Raw genomic sequence first — 7,796 nt, 5'->3', positions numbered from 1 at the left:
TTACTCAGGCGTGTAGCAAGTGGGGGACAGGATGGACGAAGTCCATGGGCCCCGAGGGTTCAGGGGGCCCGAGCACAAAAGCGAAAATTAAATAAGGGCTGATAATGGAGAGCAGGGCCGGATTTTTATAGCATTGGGCCAGATGGGCCCGGGTCCAGGGCAATTTTGCCCCCCCCAAAAAAAAACAATTTGGGGGCCCCCAAAATTGCCCTATGCATCTTTCTTGTAACCCCAATAACAGCATCTTTTTTGGTCAAAATAGGGCAAAATTGTAAAATTTTCCGCGCTTCGCGCTCATTCAAATTCAGAAATTTATGTTGATCTGGGGCCAAGATAGTCTGAAATTGAATTCAACAAAATATGTTAGTCCCCCTTAGTCCCCCAGTTAAACCAAAACTTGGCCACTGACTTGAGTGCATATACCTTCCTCGGCATGTGAGTTCGGGGCCTCCAAATTTTGGCCTGGTCCAGGGCCCCAATAAGGTAGGCTAAATCCCGCCCTGGTTAAAAGGGCCCGTACTGCTCCTTGTCCATAGGCCCCTGATGCTCTTGCTACGCCCCTGAGATTACTTGATCAAAGACTGAACTCTAGAATCACATTGGCACCTCATTCGCTAGTCAAACTGCGTAGCAACGTGTGACCTACAATCCCGGACAAAATGTGTTCGAACACCCAATTCCCCTGTTCTTCTTAGTACAGTGCGCACGCTATATGAGTCACTGGAAACTAAGGATTATAGTAGTGTTATCTCAATGTTCATCTTCAGCATACGTACCCTTCCCCTTTCCCCACCAAACAATGTTGGGAGAAGATATGGTGAAGATGAGCATATTGGGCATGCAAACATTATACAGGGGTAGAGAGGGCGACCATTTCCAATAAGCCCTTAAAAGTGTTCGAATAATTATTTCTAAGATTGTAGTTTTTTATGTGATAATCAGACAAAGCAGAAGGACATCGACACCGCTGAAGTAATTTGCTGAATAGTATAATAAAGTATTACTTGACTTGTCTGGACTTGACTTGGCTAATCATCAGCATTCGAAATAGGGCCAGTCAGCAGGCCATTGGCCTGTAACTTTGTGGCCTGGGCGGTAACTTTTCTGACTGGCATCTAGTTGCCGGCCCGGCTGGCCGGTAACTTTTTAAGGTAAAGCCCGGCTGGCCTGTAACTTTTTGAGGCATATTTCGAACACTGCTAATCATTCACAAAATCTTAAGAAAGGTTATATTATAGTTCACATTATTTGCCAAATATAGTTTCCATATGTTTTAAGAACATGCTTCTCATTCTAATAAGGTAGGGATTTGACTTGAATTTATAGCCACATTGTCAGCTTTACAATGAGTTCTGCTAACACTGGTAATATGAAATGACCACTCACTGAAACAAATCCATGTAAATGTGCTGGTCTTAAAAGCCTTTCATTTCTAAATAGATAAAGTGAATGTATTTGTTCATCATATTTATGCAGCTTGTATCATTCATTTTTGGATCTGTGGATGTTGACGATTGAGAAAGTTTCCCCTCTGCTAACATGACTGACTGTGTCGCTGCGGATGTTGTCACTTGTTCCCTTGTAGCATCAACGAGGGCATCAAATGATTCTATGGATAAAAAGAGTCACAGAAAGAGAAGATAGTAAGAAATACATACATTTGTACAATTGACTGTGGATACTCATGAATGTGTTATTAGCATTTTGGAACAGTTACAGTTATAATTAATGTAACTTTATTTCCTGATCTGCTTGTACTGCATGTTAGCCACACTCCAGCAATAGTGGAATTCCTTTCTTTTGTTTGAATAAACATAGTTCAAAAGCATTTGGAACCGGGTTGCTTTTGTATTACATTCACCTAGTTTTTCGAAAATGGCACATGGTCACTTAAAATGACATGCATAAGAATATTTGTGTTGCTATCTGGATAATATTGTTTACAGAATTGCTAATATAACTGGAATAAGAATAATACAATAATTTCAAGGCTTTATTGGACAAAGCAACTTCAAATAGTGCAATAGGGGTGACCGAGCAGTGTTTGCCCTTTTTTCTGACTAATCTAGGGATGTCAATTTTAAGGTTAGAAGGGACCTGACTGAGCCATATGAAAGCCATGTGTCTTGGCTACATGTATAAATGGTCATTTTCACGGTAAAGGGTGTAACTTTTGATTTTTAGGGTCAAAATTTCAAACCACTTAAATATGTTTCTGTTTACTGAAATCATGCATAGAAGCAACTTAATTTCAAGTAAAATAATGTTTCAAGGCTTAAACCTTTTGATTTCTAATAAAAAATTTGACATTTGCATAACATTTTGGTTAAAATCTAAGAAAAAATGTATTTTACATAACCTCAGAAAATTTTGACATGAAAGCTGGAATACATGTGAAATTCCATTCCAAAGTAAGTCAACAGATATAAGTTAAATTTTATACCATGTTTTGCTATGTTTGTAATTGCAGTTTTGAAAATTATTAACATCAAGTGTCATTTACAATGGAAATTTCCAAACCTTAAACATATTTTTTAATTTTTAATTGGGTTCCTAAAATAATTTGACTGTCTAACTTCATGTACAAATACTACTTGATGAAAGGAACCTCCCAGCCAAGTTTCACAGAAATTGGAGTTATTTTTAGAATTGGCAATTCAAGCGATTTGTGTTTCGGAGGCTTCAGTTAACAACACAGGTGATCATAAAAGTAAAATATTTAGCTAACTACTACAAGTTGACATAAAAAAATAGGTAAAAAATATCACAATTACCAATTTTCATGCTTTGCTTCTAAGTATTGAATTTCAGTTGTGACAAAAATTAAATTATCACAGCAAGTCATTTTTTTTTGTTTCGGAGGCTTCATGTTAACAATTGTTAAACATTGCAGAAGTAGTTTTTTTGAAAACAACAGTGTTGGGATCATCTAAGCTGTTATTTTCTTGTGTGTATTGAATCAATGATTCTATGCGGCAGATATTGTAGATTTATCACACATTAATTTTTTCACCCATTTGTTAAGTATGGTGTTTTTTGCATATGAAGCCTCCGAAACAGGCTTTTTAAGGTATCAGTATATTTTTCAAACATTAACCATAATGTCAATTTTTTTTTAATTTATGACATTCTGCACATATCAAGTAATAATTACAATGCAGATATCAGTATGAAACACACCAATTTAGATATGCATAGATGATAATTAAGTTTACTGTTGTTTCGGAGGCTTCATTTGTTTCGGAGGCTTCAATTGTTAACGGAAAGTTTGTATTGGGTCCCATTTTCAAACGGTGATATATATCTCCACGATTTAAAAACATGTGACTTGAGGATCTAGTTTGCTACATTTTAATAAATAGATTGGATGAGCTCTTTTATTTATATTTGCACAAGCTTGCTGAACAGTTTGTTTCGGAGGCTTCAAAAAAGTTAACGGAAAAACGGCTATTTGAAGTCAAGATTTTATAAAAAATTTAAAAGCTTGCAAATCGGCTTATTTTTGTTACCCATTTCAAGTTAAGATAACAACTGTTATGAATCAAGAAGAAGTGAAGAAATAACCAAGAATTATGAACCAAAGCTACACCCACAAAGTTTGTTAACAATTGTTAACGGAAAATGAAGCCTCGAAACGATAAATATCGAAGTCCGGTTCTCAAAAATACAGGGCCGTTCACAATTAAATCTAATGTGGCAGTGTTTACTGAACATATGACTGTACTTTCAGGATAAGAAAAATTATCCATGAACTAACTGAAGAAAACACAGGGTTTTACAAAAATGTTACTGTTTTTTATAGTTTTTCAAAATGGCAATATTAAGTACATTTAAGCCTGCTAAAACTGAACGCAGTAACTCCCAAAGCTGATTATGCTACCCAAGGTAGCTGCTAACTAGATGACTTATGTGGCCAAAAATTATGGAATTCTGTGGCTTTATTAGAACACTACGGATTAAAATGTTAAAAATCCAAAGTTACACCCTTTACCGTGAAAATGACCTAATCTCAGGACTGCAAGCCTTACAATAGTAAAGGAGACAAACAAATTTGTGAAGGGGCAGGGTCACCCATATGCATATGGTGGGCTCAGTGGGGCCATAAAAAGTTAAAAATACTGCATATAACAATAACTATAAAACAAACGTTTAGTAAAGGGTAAATTGGGCAGTCATTTACTTCCGGGGAATCCATATTAAATAAATTGGAAGAGAATAATGTACGCTAAGTCCAAATGAGCTAAAACTTTATTTACAGCTTCGGGGATTATGGTTTAGGACATGAAATAGTGCAATGAGATTTCAGTTTACATGCACTACAATCGTGCAAATCATGTTACAGTTGTCATATTTGGCAGATGAATAGTATTTATGGCCACGCGTTTTGAATCTCGCCACCCAAAAATGGTGGTTTTGTTACGCTTTTCCAAATTGAGACTCCTTCAAATTGTTATATCTCTGCTTAAACAGGTATTGAAGTGTGTTTGGTGCCATGTTGTAGCTAAATGTGTGCCCTAACAGACCTCCAAAGGAGAATTGTTTATCAGCTAAGATAGTGGAGTTAGAGTTGTTTGAGTTCAGAATGACCGAGGTGGGGGATGAGGCGGTGGCGGATGAGGCGGTGGCGGTATGTGCAAAGTCTATGGGAAATAAAGATTTTGTGTGTGCGCGTTGAATCAACTGATCATATCTTTGCATCCATATGGGCTACAGACATGGTTAAGAGCTCTTTTGAAAAATTATTTATTCTGCTAATTGTTTTTAATCATTTTGAACTCTTTATGATTGGTTTAGTCTATGAAATGCAAACTTTTATGTGCAAAACTACCTGTTTTCATACTAAACACTGTAGTAAGCAATGCGGATGTCTTCAAAATCTAAAAGTTGCCCTAAATTTTTAATTACTTATCCTATCATAGTCATAGTTTACATTTTCTGAGAGGAAATTTGATGAAGAATCTAATTATGGACTTACTTTTTTTGTATGGGTTAGGGGTAAAATGTTTCAGTTCAAAATATGTTGAATTGTAAAAACATTTGAACATATTTTGGGACACCCTGTATTCCAAGATTACCAAGCAGCTGTGATTTTTTTTCTTCCAAAGTCAGTAGGCTCCCCTAACCTCTAACCAAATCAATGTTGTTTACTTTCAGTTTATAACTGCAAGTTAGTAATAAGCAATGCATTAAGTGACCCATTTTTTATTTGGATTTTTTTTATTCCACCCTGTATAACTTCAAGGTCACCCTGTACAATGAGTTGAAATGTGTATATTTAAATTGCTTTTGCCTCCAGCTTTCCAAAAATGTATACTTTTGCTAGTTTAGGGTTGATAGTTATGGAGATATTCTAATTTGAAACTTGATTGGTGTAAAAATTCATAATATTTGTGATGTAACGCCAAGGGTGGTGAGTTCAAAACACATGGCCTTATAGTGCTAATTAATCTGGCTATGGAGGCAATTTAACAGTAGGGAGGGCCTACTCTCATTCTACATGTACATGTAGTAGAAAAGGGTCATTGAACTTTGCACAAAGGGTCCAGTTCAAAATTACTCAGTTCAAAACTCACACTATCGTGACTCACTGGTAATTCTGATTCAAAAAAGGTATACTTTGACCAATCTATGATGTACTGTTATGGAGTTATGGGCAAAAGAGTAAAATTGGGACGTCATAGGACCAATTTTTCCCCGCTATGGGCTAAAATGGAACTTGCCCTGTTTTTGATGAAACTAGTCTCAAATTATTTTGTCTTGTTGCAAGAAATAGTTTTAACTATCTAGGGATTAATAGAGGCTGTCAGCCAATTTCGCCATCTTGTGGGTACAACTGATCTGCGTGTTCATGCATCAGACACTACACGCAGGTCACAGCTAGCTACACGGCCATGTGTCCTGGACTCGCCACCCTTAACGTTACATCACAAATATTATGACTTTTTACACCAATCGTGTTTCTAATTATCTCCATAATTATCAACCTTAAACTAGCAAAAGTATACATTTGTTTTGGAAAGCTGAAGGCATAAGCAATTCAAATACACACACTTCAATTCACTATACAGGGTGACCTTCAAGTTATACAGGGTGGAATAAAAAGATTCAGATAAAAATGGGTTACTTAATGCATTGCTTATTAGGCCAAAAAAAAAAAGGTTTGTCTCAAAGCTCACGAGAAATTTAAAAACAAATGCGAAATGGGGGGAGCCCACTGACTTTAGAAGAAATCAAAATCACAGCTGTTTGGCAATCTCAGAATACAGGGTGTCCCAAAGTATGTTAGATTTTTTTTACAATTCAACATATTTTAAACTGAAACATTTTGCCCTTACTCCATACAGAAAAAGTAAGTCCATATTTAGATTCCTCATCAAATTCCCCTTCAGAAAATCTATACTTTGACTGTGGTAGGATAAGTACCGTACTGACGCGAGTATAGTCCCACCTTCGAGTAAAGTCCCACCCTTTTTTTATAAATTATTTAGTATAGTCCCACCCCCCAATTTTGAAAAATGTTCACCCAAAAACGGGGTGGGACTATACTCGCGTCAGTACGGGTAATTAAAATTTTACAGTAACTTTTAGATTTTGAAGACACCCTACAGTGTTTGATATGAAAACGGGTAGTTTTGTATGGAAAAGTTTGTATTTTCTAGACTAAACCAATAAGTAGAATTGTTTAGCTGTAAGTTCATGAGTCTTTTAGATGCTAAATAGAGTAAAAATCTAATTTACAGTCTTTACAGAAGCAGATTATGCACTAAAAATATCAATCCCATAGAGTTTGTGTGTGCCACATCCCCCACCTCCACATCCCCCACCTCCGCCACTCTGCCCATTCTGAATTCTATGAAGCAGTGTCAGTATTAAAAAGGCTAACGGAATTCTTTTTACTGGGTTGAAAGTGCATTTTATTTAGCAATAAAATGAGACCACAAGCGTGACAATAACTTCTTGCTTGGCAGAGATATCATCATTTAATTTGAGTCGAATTTGGGAAAATGTAACATTGCCACCTTTTTTTTTTTTTTTTTTCAAGACGCACGACCACACATCAACACGGTGATTTTGCTGTTCACTCATGGAGATCGAACGACGAACGGCCATCGCAGCGTGTACCCACAAGATGTCAGCATTCAACACCACACTGATTATCTCTATTTTATATGCAAAATCTCAACATGAACTATGAAAAGGTCTAGTGTAGGTTCATATGGCAAAGCCCCAAGAAGTTAGAGAATTAACTGAAATTGCAGGGCAAAAATGCAACCTGGAATTATAGAAATGGATACAAATAAACCTGATTGGTGGGGTCCAGGGAGGCATTTATATCTAATACAAAGACCTTCAGCAAAAAATATTCCAAATATGAAAATATAGGGATTATAGGGCTTTTTGAAACTTTCTAGGGAAATATAGGAAAATCTTAAAAATATAGGAAATATAGGACCACTTGCAGCCCTGCTCATAGAGCTAGATGAACACCTTACCTGAGCCAAACACCTGTAAAATGAACACCATTGTCTGATTGCAGCTCTTGTGGGGTTCGGCAGAGAGAACAGAAAAATATTTTTACAACTGTTACAGCACTCTTGTTGTAATCTCCTTTCACATATTTAGCAAGCAAAATCTGAAAAAGAAAAAAAAAATAGGTTGAAGAAGAACTTCTCATATATTTATGTTACCATCCACAGTTTGTAGTCTTCCATTCATTTTTTTTTTTGCCTTTAACTATATTCATACATGTTTGATTTTATCTCTGAGCAGCAGCGGACTGTTTGATTTGCCTAGCT

The 7,796-nt window shown here is 36.3% G+C and overlaps 1 long non-coding RNA gene across 1 annotated transcript; it reads right to left on the bottom strand.

Moving 5' to 3' along the window:
• Positions 1-261: 261 nt before the first annotated feature.
• Positions 262-7,546, bottom strand: LOC140145992 (uncharacterized). Its single transcript, XR_011858165.1, has 2 exons — positions 7,494-7,546; positions 262-1,609 (listed from the first exon to the last, which is right to left on the bottom strand). It is a non-coding gene; the product is annotated as an uncharacterized lncRNA (long non-coding RNA).
• Positions 7,547-7,796: the final 250 nt, after the last annotated feature.

Source organism: Amphiura filiformis, chromosome 2 (assembly GCF_039555335.1).
Source record: "Amphiura filiformis chromosome 2, Afil_fr2py, whole genome shotgun sequence".
Lineage (NCBI taxonomy): Eukaryota > Metazoa > Echinodermata > Ophiuroidea > Amphilepidida > Amphiuridae > Amphiura > Amphiura filiformis.
Note: the sequence above shows the minus strand (reverse complement) of the source record. Positions and strands in the feature narration are given on the sequence as shown.